Source organism: Nematolebias whitei, chromosome 17 (assembly GCF_014905685.2).
Source record: "Nematolebias whitei isolate Nwh7 chromosome 17, NemWhi1, whole genome shotgun sequence".
In the NCBI taxonomy this organism is placed as follows: Eukaryota; Metazoa; Chordata; class Actinopteri; order Cyprinodontiformes; family Rivulidae; genus Nematolebias; species Nematolebias whitei.
In genome coordinates, this window is record NC_056514.1 from 5,110,601 (window position 1) to 5,122,431 (window position 11,831).

The 11,831-nt window shown below is 39.8% G+C and overlaps 1 protein-coding gene across 1 annotated transcript in view; it reads right to left on the reverse strand.

Annotated features, from left to right (window-relative positions):
• Nucleotides 1–11,831, reverse strand: part of LOC119424099 (acyl-CoA-binding domain-containing protein 5A-like) — a 32,182-nt gene that overhangs the window by 9,177 nt on the left and 11,174 nt on the right. The gene's annotated exons all lie outside the window — the stretch shown is intronic.

The window sequence follows — 11,831 nt, forward strand, 5'->3', positions numbered from 1 at the left end:
CCCCCCCACGGCACAGGCCCCAAAGCCCACCAACGCACCGAAGGCCCCAAGGCCAGGGCCGGGCGCCGGCGCACCCGCCGGCCCAAGACCCCGGCAACATACCTGTCAAGGCCCGAGATCCCCGGACCAAGCCGGGAACCCCGCCCAGGAGCGATACCACCCCAGAACCCGCGCCCGCGTCCACCCCAGACCCACCCAGGGACAGCCAGGTCACCAGGCCAGTAACCCATGTCCGCCGGTACAGACCGCCCAGAAGCCCGCATGCAGCCAGCACAGGCCATCACCCAGAACCACCAGAGCCACCTCCCCAGTCGGGCGCCACCGCTCCAGGCCCATGACCCCCCCCCCACGTCCCCAGCCCCGACACCCCACCCACACCGACCACCATGCCCCACGGGACAGAATCAAAGGGGACCACCCACCTCCACTACGTGTTGGAGCCGATTAAAGAAGTCCAGAGAGAATAGTCCGATGTGGGGGTACAGGCTGTCTCAAGACTGATGTAATCTAACAGAAGGTCTTTATACTGTTTAATACTAAGTGTATTTTTATTTTTCCAATTCATGAGTATAGTTTTCTTTGCTATACATAGGGCAGTGAGAATAATATGAATTGATTTTGTCTCCAAGGTGACATCATCTAAGTGGCCCAATAAGCAAACTGACGGAGAGAGTGGAATATTACATCTCAGACACTTTGATAAGTCTTCACATATCCGCCACCAAAACCTCTGAACAGGTGGACAGAACCAAAATGCGTGGATGTAATTGTCCGGAATATTGTTTGTACACTGTGAGCAAATATTAGATGATGCGAAACCCATCTTGAACATCCGTTGACCTGTATAGTGTACTCTATGAAGGATTTTGTATTGTATTAGTTGTAAATTCGAGTTTTTAATCATCTTAAAAGTTCTCAGACAGATCTGCGACCAAAAGTTTTGGTCAAAATTAACTGACAAGTCTGTCTCCCATTTTACAATGGGAAGAGATATAGCTTCATCTATTTTACTGAGTTTCTGATAAACCTTAGATAGTAATTTGGGAGGGTTAAGATTAAGGAATTCTAATACACTTGTTGACATTTCAATCCTAGTGTTATTAAGGTTAAATTTATTTTTGGTTATAGATTTAATTTGTTGATATTCTAAAAATTTATTCTTATCAATCCCATATTGTGTAATTAATCTGTTAAATGGGATGTAGTCCACTTCTTCATATATATGTTCCAAATATTCAATTCCTTTACACCTCCAACCTGGGAAGTTTATCACATTATTCTGTTGTAGGATGTCAGGGTTGTTCCAGATGGGTGTACGTTTACATGGGATTAGTGAAGACTGTCATTTTAAGAAACTCCCACCAAGCTGTCAGAGAGGAGCTGATATTGATGCTTTTAAAGCATTCCTGTCGTTTTATGTTTGAGCTAATGAATGGAAGGTCCGAGATCATTATATTATTGCAAAGTGTCTGTTCTACGTCTAGCCAGGGTTCATCAAGGGGTGTGTGTTTTATCCATTTTGAGATGTATTCTAGCCTGTTGGCTAGAAAATAATAATAAAAGTTGGGTAATTCTAGTCCTCCTTTATCTTTGGATTTCTGTAGTGTTTTTAATCTAATACGAGGACATTTATCTTTCCACAGAAATTTAGAAATAGAGGAGTCCAGGGATCTAAACCAGTCAGATGATGGTTTATTTGGGATCATTGAGAATAAATAATTTATTCTAGGCAAAACCATCATTTTTATTGATGCGATCCTTCCCATGAGAGATATGGGTAAAGATTTCCATCTAGCCAGATCATCCTCAATTTTCTTTAAAAGTGGGGTGTGGTTTAGTTTTGTTAAATCTGCTAATTTAGGCGAAACTTTGATACCCAAATATGTAATATTCCCTGATTGCAGTTGTGTAGTAAGTGAATTGTTGAAAGAGCAATTAATTGGTAGAACTGTGGATTTTAGCCAGTTTATAGAGTAATCTGAAACTTTTGAGAAGGAGTTTATCAGTCCAATAACCTGAGAGATGGAGGTTTGTGAATGCCAGAGGAAGAGCAGCACATCATCAGCATATAGACTGATTTTGTGCTCTATGTTCTTGCATTTTATGCCTTTAATATCTGTAGTTTGCCTGATTGCTGCGGCTAGCGGTTCGATGAAAATAGCAAACAGTGAGGGGGAGAGTGGACATCCCTGCCTGGTTCCCCTTTGCAGAGCAAAACTAGCAGATATTTGATTATTTGTCCTAATGCATGCTGATGGAGAACTGTATAATATTTGTAACCAATTTATGAAATAATTTCCAAAACCAAATTTATGCAAGGCTGCAAATAAAAATTTCCAGTTAACTCTATCAAAAGCTTTTTCTGCATCTAGAGAGAATATTGCAGTTTCAATATTTTTACTGTAAGAATAATCTATTAAATTAAATAATCTGCATGAATTTGTGGATGAATGCCTCCCTTTTATAAAACCAGTTTGGTCTGGATGTATTATTAGAGGAGTTGCCTTTTCTAATCTTTTTGAGAGGGCTTTACAAATTATTTTAAGATCAACGTTGGTAAGAGATATTGGACGATAACTGGTAGGTAATACAGGATCTTTGCCTGGTTTTAACAGGAGACTAATGTTGGCAGAATTTATATTTTCTGGAAGTCTGTTATTTTTCTCAGTTTCTTGTAGCATTTTGTGAAATAGTGGAGCCAGGATATTCCAGAATTCTTTATAGAACTCTGCTGGGAATCCATCTGGACCTGGAGCCTTTTTATTGGACATGCTTTTGAGGGCTTCCTGGAGTTCCACTGGTGTCAGTGGTGAATCCAGCTCCATTGTTTGACTATCTGATAGTTTAGGAAGTGTTATTTTATCCAGGAATTCATTAATTTCATTATCTGATGGGTTTATCTGGGGCGAATACAAGTCTTTATAAAAATCTCTGAAAATGCTGTTAATTCTTTCAGGGTCGTAAACTGTATTCCCAGTCGAGTCTTTAACACCAACTATAGTTGTTTTTTCCTTATTTATTTTGAGCTGTTTAGCTAGAAAGCTACCTGACTTATTGCTCTGTTCAAAATTTTCGATTCTAAGTCGTTGTATTAAGAATTTAGTTTTTTTGTTAATACATTCTTTTAATTCCAATTTTGCTTTACGCATTTTATCCAGCATTTCTTCATCTTGAGAGGCTTCTAACGATTTAATGGTTTCTTCTAGTTCCTGAATATGTTTATTTTCTTTTTTCTTCTTTTGTGATGAGAATGAAATTATTTTACCTCTCATTACAGCTTTACCTGCCTCCCATAGAATAGATGCTGATGTTCCAGGCACGTCATTATACTCCAGATAAGAAGCCCACTCTTCTGTAAAATATTTGATAAAATCTACATCTTCAAGCAGTGATGTATTAAATCTCCAGTTTATACTTTTTGGGATTTCTTTTCTGTTTGCTAGATTTAAACAGACAGGAGCATGATCACTGACAGCTATAGGGTGTATCTCAGTGTCTGAGATGTCCGTCAACAACGAGCTGCTGACTAAAAAATAATCCAGACGAGAGTAAGAGTGATGGACAGAAGAGAAGAAAGTATACTCTCTACGATTCAGGTGAAGAGATCGCCATGCATCACAAAGTCCATAATCACTCATGTATTGTTTAACTATATTTATGGACTGCCAACTACGCTGAGTTCCTGCTCTACTACATCTGTCTAATTCTTCATTTAGACCAAAGTTGAGGTCACCTCCAAGTATAAGTGAGCAATCCAAGTGATCAGAAAGTGCTGAGAAAAAATCATGAAAAAAAGAGATGCAATTTATAACGGACCGGGTGGGGCCCACACAGCAGGTGGGCGTGGACTAGAAGTTTTCAGTGTTCGGCGCGCTGCGCGCAGGTAAACCCAATAGCAACAGCTTTTAAAAGGCTACGCTTTACACTCATAGAATCTGGGGTTTCAATACATAACCAACGTTTTGCAGGGTCTGGTCGCTCACCTTAAGCTGACAAGATATGTCCAAGGAATTTGTCTTGTGCCTGCTTAGCTTACACTTCTCTGTGCTTATTGTGACACTAACTTATTTGAGCTTGTGCAGCACTACTTGTACTTTGGCATTGTGATCTTCTTGGTCCTTAACCCCACACAAATATGTAATTCATGTGATAGAGAACTCCCTGCAGCCTGTTGAGAATCATGGACATCTTCACTGGGAATGTTCTGGAGCTGAAATAATGCCGAAGGGCAATCTGTTGAAACAGAAGTGGCCAAAAGGTGATATGAATGTTGTGTATCATACTGAGTCCAGTGACAGTGGTATTTACCAAAATCCTCTATTAATGTCAAATTTGTTGAAGACGTGAGCTCCTGCAAGAGATTCCAGTGTCTGCTCTACTGGAGGTAGAATGTATTTCCATCTGCAGACTGCTTCTGGAGTCAGCCTCCCCACCATCACAGACTTCTACACCTCCAGATGCAGGAAGAGGGCCACCTGCATCTGGAAGGACCCCACTCACCCAGCACACACACTTTTTACCCTGCTCCCCTCAGGAAGGAGGTTGTGGAGCATTAAGTGTTGAACCACTAGACTGAGGAACAGCTTCTACCCTGAAGCTGTTAGACTCATAACTCCTGACCAGGATAATCACTGTAAGGTAAAAAGAAGAAAAAAAGACAGATCATTGAAATGCCACTTTAAATGGTGATATGTGACTTATCTGTGTTGTTGATTATCTATGCTGCTGTTTTCATTCATACCCATCTGCTCACCACAAACTCATGTTCAGGCTGCTGTTTAAGGGAGTGGTGGCACAGAGGTTAGAGAGCTTGTGATCCGAAGATCGCCGGTTCACGCCCCGGCCCCGACAACATCAAAAATTGTGGGTGGGGTAGGTGAAACACCCACACTTGCCCCCACCCTCATTCGCCCCACTCTGGGCCCATGAGCAAGGCCCTTAACCCCCACCATGTGCTCCCTAAAAAAACAGGTCTCTCTTGAAAATGAGTTCTCGTGGCTCAATGAGACTAACCTGGATAAATAAAGGCTAAATGAAAAAAAAAAAAAAAAAATAATATGCCATATTGTCTTACATTATTAGTGTTTAGCGTATATCTTGGATCTTTTAGCGTACCATTCAGCGTTCGTTTAGTGTATATCTTAGTGTATATTGTGTATACTGTTTATTTTTATACTTTATATTTTTGCTACTTTTGGGTGTAACTGGGACCCTGAGTACACAATTTTGTTCCACCTCATGTACCACATGTGATGCGAATGACAATAAACTTGAAGTTGAACTTGAGATGAACGAAGGCAACACAAATGATCAGCTTTTCGATGGAACAGGAAACATTCCTGAGCAACAGTCTATTGGCTCTTGAGATAATTCTGCTACTTTACATTCTCTCAGGTTCTAGCTTCACTTTACTAAGTAAAGGAATACACCTATTGGTGTTACAAGGGCTAAAAGAATAGCATCTGGCTTTAGTTTAATTGTATATGGCTGCTGCAACATTCCTAAATCCTGGCAAATGTTTGGATAGGACTCTGCAAGTAGCCTCTTATCCATGCGATGTAGCCAGGAGACAAGGTGAAGCTTCATGCTAGCTGGCCTGCCTAACACAGCTATTTGCAAGTCTTTCATGACTTACATGTTTCTGAGTGGTTTGCTTGCCTTTACATCGCAACTTTGTGTATTTGCCTAAGACAGAAAATGGAGTACCGCCAGATCCAAAAAGAGGTTTGGCTGTTGCAAGTAAATTAGTCTTTACTGGCAATTGTGTAAATGGGTCTGGGCTGGAAAGGCTAACATAGCTACTGTATCTATCTTGACTCTCACTGTGTGGCTTCTGATACTCAAATCTGTGTACCAGGGTTCTGTGCCTACATCTATTGAGCCAAGGTACAAAGGTGCATCACTACAGCCTGCAGTTGTTTCATTCACATGAACTGCTTTGGCAGACTTGCACCCTTTCCTGTAATGTGTCTTTTCCACATATGTGTGGCATGTCACTTCTTTCATTGGGCAATGCCATTTTCTATGTGTAGGAGTTTTTCTACATCTGTAGCATACAGTAGCTGATGATCAGTTGGTGCTTTTGTCTTTGTCGTGAGAGGTTTTTATACCATACCATTTTATTTATAGAGCACTTAAAACAGCTACAAGGCACAGACAGAACAACAGGTAACACACAAAGAAATATACAAAATGAAGTAAATCAAAAATATAGACGTAAAACCGATGCAGATAATGACGACAAACCAGTGTGGAGCATACAGGTTCAAAACACAGATCATCTTGTGTTGAAAGCTACTGAATAGTAGTGAGTTTTTAAACAGGACTTGAAAACCGAGAGGGAGGGGGCCTGTCTATAGAAATTGACGCATGTAAAAATGTCTTATAGAAATTATGGCTTTAGTGTGGTGGGTTGTTTTTGTTTCTTCTGCTTAGATAATATTGCATCTACCAGTATTTCACATTTTGCTTCCCCTCTGAGATCTGTTTTCTCTTTTAATCCCTTCAGCCCAGTAGAAGCTGGTCAGACGCTTAAATAACACTTGGATTGGAACACTTGGATGTGCATATACAACTGATTAACTTTTGTGTTCAAATCTATTCAAGACAATTGTTACTAACAAACACGTTTGTAATTAGTAGTGACAAAAATGTATTTAAAAACCTCCATGATGAGTCAGTGCTGTAAATATGTGTTGGAAAAGTTGCTCAGCTACCATGCCAAGTTTTAGATCAATATATTTAATAATGGCTGAGTTATAGTTGGCTTTTGTTTGCAAGGGTTATTTATGTGTAGCTGCAGTAAGCTTTTAGATCTCTGTTATATCTCTGTGCTCTAATGTCAGCTTAGATCATCCATTACAATCTATAAACGGCAAAAAGAAAAGTCTACGCACATGCTCATCTTTTCCGGAGCACAGTTACTATCAGCACAAGAGACCTAGGTATCCCAAGGGAGTGGGGCTCAAAACCTCTCGGGCGTGTATACAAATCCAACTTGACCTGTAAACAATTTAGGAGAGAAGGCTATTATTATTGTTGTTGTTGTTTTACAAAGTAGTAATAATTAGGCGTGCACCGATTGCAGTTTTCTGGCTGATCACTGATTTCTAAAAAGTTTGACCTGCAGATTCCAATTTTGGCCGATCCCGATTTTGTTTTATAATCGATACTGTCAGGTGTTATAAAGTCACAATGCACCTTCGATTCTCCATCTTATTTTATTGAAAAACATGCCCTTGAACAATTTCTTAGAAACAATACAAACTTGTTTTAACTGGCCATGAGGTCGTGTTTCTGCAATATAAATGAAGTTCAGGCAGTTGTTAAAACTTTAAAAAAAGAAGGTAAAATCGATTTCTCATGCAAGTATCGGTCCAAGCACTGAACTCTGATGAACCCATAACTCTGTGATGTTTGTGTATACAAGTGAGATTTAAGATGGACTTTAATAGAAGCTGTCAGCTTCATGTACTCTGTCAACACAGTCTTTCTTTCAGTGCTTCCATCACTGCCACAGTTAATACAGTACAAGCCAAGAAAATGTTTGTTAAGTTGTTTTGTAGAAAATAAACATCTACCTACAGTCAGTGGTGGAGAAAGTACTCAAACACTGTACTTAAGTAAAAGTACAAATAAACAGACAAAAATGTACTCTAGTAAAAGTAGAAGTACTTGGTTTTAAAATACTTAAAGTATTAAAAGTAAAAGTACTTGCTGAATGTATTACATAATGCAATGGTCTACATATCTTTAAATGTACAAAGTATCTACCATATGTATATTTTCTGTAATACATTAATAGTGTTGTTCCATTTTAATGAACGATGCTGCAGATAATACATGTTTTTATTGTGTTTACTCTGTGACACACTTCACACCTGGACTTGTGATTCTGTGCGTCAGAATTTCAGGGATGACCTGCAGAGTTAAATGTTATTAATCAAAATAAGAAAGAATAATGATTTTACCTTTGAAAGTTTTTATTTCACACAAAGTAAAACCAATGTATCATTTTAACTGCAGTAAACACATTTAAGTAAAAGTTGTCTGATGAAAAAAGGAGCATTAGACATAACTAACAAAGGAACAGACTCTGATCAGTTCAACTCCAGTTTGTCATCAACTCTAGTTAAAATATGTCTATTCAACCTTGTAATGGGTCAATATTGAACAATATTTTAACTTCCTGACTCCATTTTTAAAACTTGGACCTGAGTGTCGAGTCATTTCATGAAGTGACACATTTTAATTTCGCAGCAATAATTTCTTGTTCAAGTTCACAAGAAGTTGGTTTTCAAATATTTTTGAGTCCAGTCTGGTTCTTTTGGGAGAGAGAATCTGTCCTGCTGTACTGAGCCTTTCAATAATCTTTCAATAATCTTTCAGTAATCTTTCAATAAGGCCATGGGTGGTGTGTATCTTCTGGCTGACTCTCTTGTGGTGGAATACATTCTGGGTGTGTTAGTGGTGCTGCATGTGCACCCAGCTCAGTGACATATATACTAGAATATACGTCATTGGTCCAGCTCTTCTTGAAGGCGGGGCCTAACGTTACCTGCCCACTTTGCAGTGATTCAATGGACCAGCTCCCCTCTCACCATTGGTTACTTTCAAAGTAACAAACAAATCAAAAAGTTGCAACATGAATTTAACTTGTAATGCAACGTGTTATAGAAATGTAGTGTAGTAGAAAGTACAGATACTTGATGTAAAATGTAGTGGAGTATAAGTCTAAAGTACCCACATTTAACTCTACTTAAGTAAAGTACAGATACATGAAAAATATACTTAAGTACAGTAACGAAGTATTTGTACTTAGTTACATCCCACTACTGCCTACAGTACAAGCCAAGAAAAATGTTTGTTAAGTTGTTTTGTATAAAATAAACATCTACCTACAGGCTGACCCCAAAAGATTTGACCCCCGTCACTGATCACATTTACGTGCTGTTTAGCATCAGTAAATTAGTTCTGCGTCAGCACTTGGAGCCAGGGTGCGCACATAACATGCTTGCTGTTGGTTTATTCATCTCCTGCTTTGTGTAGACACAATGGAGCATACAACACAGCGGCGCTGTGCTTTGAGATGGCAGTATATCAGCTATCACTTCGCTTCAATGCTTCAAGGAATTCAGTTACTTGTTGCGGATGCTTTCTGAGCAGAGGAAAGCATCCGCAGCCAAACAAAGCTCACATGAAGCCACTGAAAGCTACAGAAGCAGAGCCATCTGTTTGTCTTCTTTCTAGTTTATGCAGAACAGAAGACAACTATGGAATGAAGGTAGAGTCTATCTGTAACTGTGATGGGTAGAGGGGGTTACCGTTGTAAGATGGGGCTCTGGACTCTGGACTTATGATTGTTCATGCTTCTGTTTTTTTTAAGGTGGTGATGCCTCACAGCAAAAGAGCTGTGGAGGTGGATGAGGTGGAGGATCTGTCCCAGCTGCAGTAAGTTCATACAATCACTCAGTCTACTGTACTTCTATTGAATGTAAGCAGACTCAAAAATGTTTGTCATCTGTCTTTAGAGAGGTCTCTGAGAGTGCAGTGCTTCTGAATTTGAAGAAGAGGTTTCAGCGAGACTGTATTTATGTAAGTTTCTAAGCTTCCACCACCCTTTCAAACAAACAAGTCATCTCATGTAAGAAGAGCTCATTCTAAAGGGTCATTACCTGCTCAGCTTGTGAACATGGAACAATAGTTCTGTAGCAGGAAGAAGAGCCCTCCAGATCATGACCTCTGAACCTAAGGTTGTCCATCAGACCTACTCTGAACTCATTTCTTTATTGTTACTTTCAATCTGAATAACGTCCAGTTGTTTCTGCACATTCACTGTCCTAGAACTCTACATCAACTGCTGATTGATAATTGCTTACACATTCTTTAAAAAAGTTGTTTAATGGTCAATGGGCTGCACTTATATAACACCTTTCTGTCTTATCAAGATACTCAAAGCACTTGACACTACAGTCTGTGCCTCATTTACCCATTCATACAGCACTCTACAATGCCTTTACAAAGAACAATCAGAGCTTTATCACACTCAGACACTGATGAAACACACACTGGAGGCAATGAGGGTTCAGTGTCTTGCCCAGGGACACTTCAGCATGTGACTGCTGGTCAAACTCCCAACGCTTGCACTGGAGGATAACTGCTCTAACCACTCAGCTGCCCCTTTGTTTAAAAAAAAGTTTTATTTGATTATGATATGTTAAAACATATTGATTATTAGTTGTAATGTTATGAACTCATGTGAGCTGCTATATGATTTAACATATTTTCTCTACTTTGTTCTCAGAAAGGACTCAGTTTAAGAGACTCCACAACTGTTTAAACCTCTTGGGCAGAACAAGCTTTGCACATCAGAAAAGAGCCTAAACTATCTAAGAATTCAAAAACAATACTTGGAGATGATAAATCATAAAAAGCTGTGTCTTTGTGAGACACTTTCAATTCTCTGTGTTCTCCCTGTACTCTCCTAATGTGTTTTGTTTTGTCCATTTTTGTTCGACACCTGGCAAAATACAAACATCAAGTTTGTGCTCAGAAGCTATTTTTGTTAAAGACAAGTAGGAAAGAGAGTTAACCACAAAAGATAAAAGCTTTTTCACTACAAGATTTACTTTACAGCTTGGAAATTAGACTGAGATTCGATTAGACTACAGTGAACCTGCTGCGGCAGATGGAATGACTTCAACAGGTGCATCGCCCCCGCCCTCACTGGGCTCTGGAGAGACAGTTGGGTCAGCTCTGAAGTCAGATATTCTGGCTTTAATTAAGTCTGAAGTCATGACATTATTTAGGATGGAAATGAAGACAGCCCTGACAGATGATTTTCATTTTATTAGGGGTGAATAGTGAGAGCAGCACCTTTAAACGGTAAACATTGCATCCTTCAGAGCAGAACTTGACCAAGTTAAGCTAAGTGTCACAGAGGCTGAGAATGGATTGTCTCTATACTCACATGAGGTGGGGGCTCTCTGCGGGACCGTGGTGGAATTAAAGTTTGAGGTGGATAGGCTGAGAAGAAGGCTTGAGTCCATGGAGGGGTATATGAAATGTAACAACGTTAAGATTATTGGGGTTACTGAGTTGCCAGGCATGTGCACATCTACAGTGATAGCCAAAATACTAATGGAGGTGCTGAAGCTGAACAAGTTGCCGCTGGTTGACCACATACACCAAACACTGGGAAGGAGAGGCTTGGATGATAAACCGAGAGTCATCGTGGTCAGGCTGCATTATCATCAGGATTGTGTGAAGATATTACAATGAGCATGCAACGGAGGCCAGATCCACTTCAAAGACTAATCCATATTCATGACAGCTGATTAAACACTAAGTGTGGCAAAGGCATGAGCGGCGTTCATGGAGGTGAGACGACTCCTGCGGAACTGTGCAGGTGTCTGATATGAACTTCTTTTTCCTGCATGGCTTCTCATCACGCATGGAAGGATGGACAAGGTTTTTATTAAGTCTGTTAAAGCAATGGGATACGTCAAGAGGAATGTCATTCCAGAAACAGGTGACGAGGAGCGGAAGAGTCAGAGTCAGAGTCAGAGTTTCTTTACTGTCATTCGCACCTCATGTGGTACATGTGGTGGAGCGAAATTATGTACACAGGGTCCCAGTTACATCCAACAATAAAATGTATAAGAAAAACAGTAATAACATCTAAGATATGAACTAAGAAAAACATCAACTAAATATACACTAAGCACTCATAACATAAAACATTGAACATCAGCACAAACATGAACATGAGTCTGTGAGCAGATGTGCACGCATGAACACATCAACATTGAAACAGATCAGCAGCAACATGA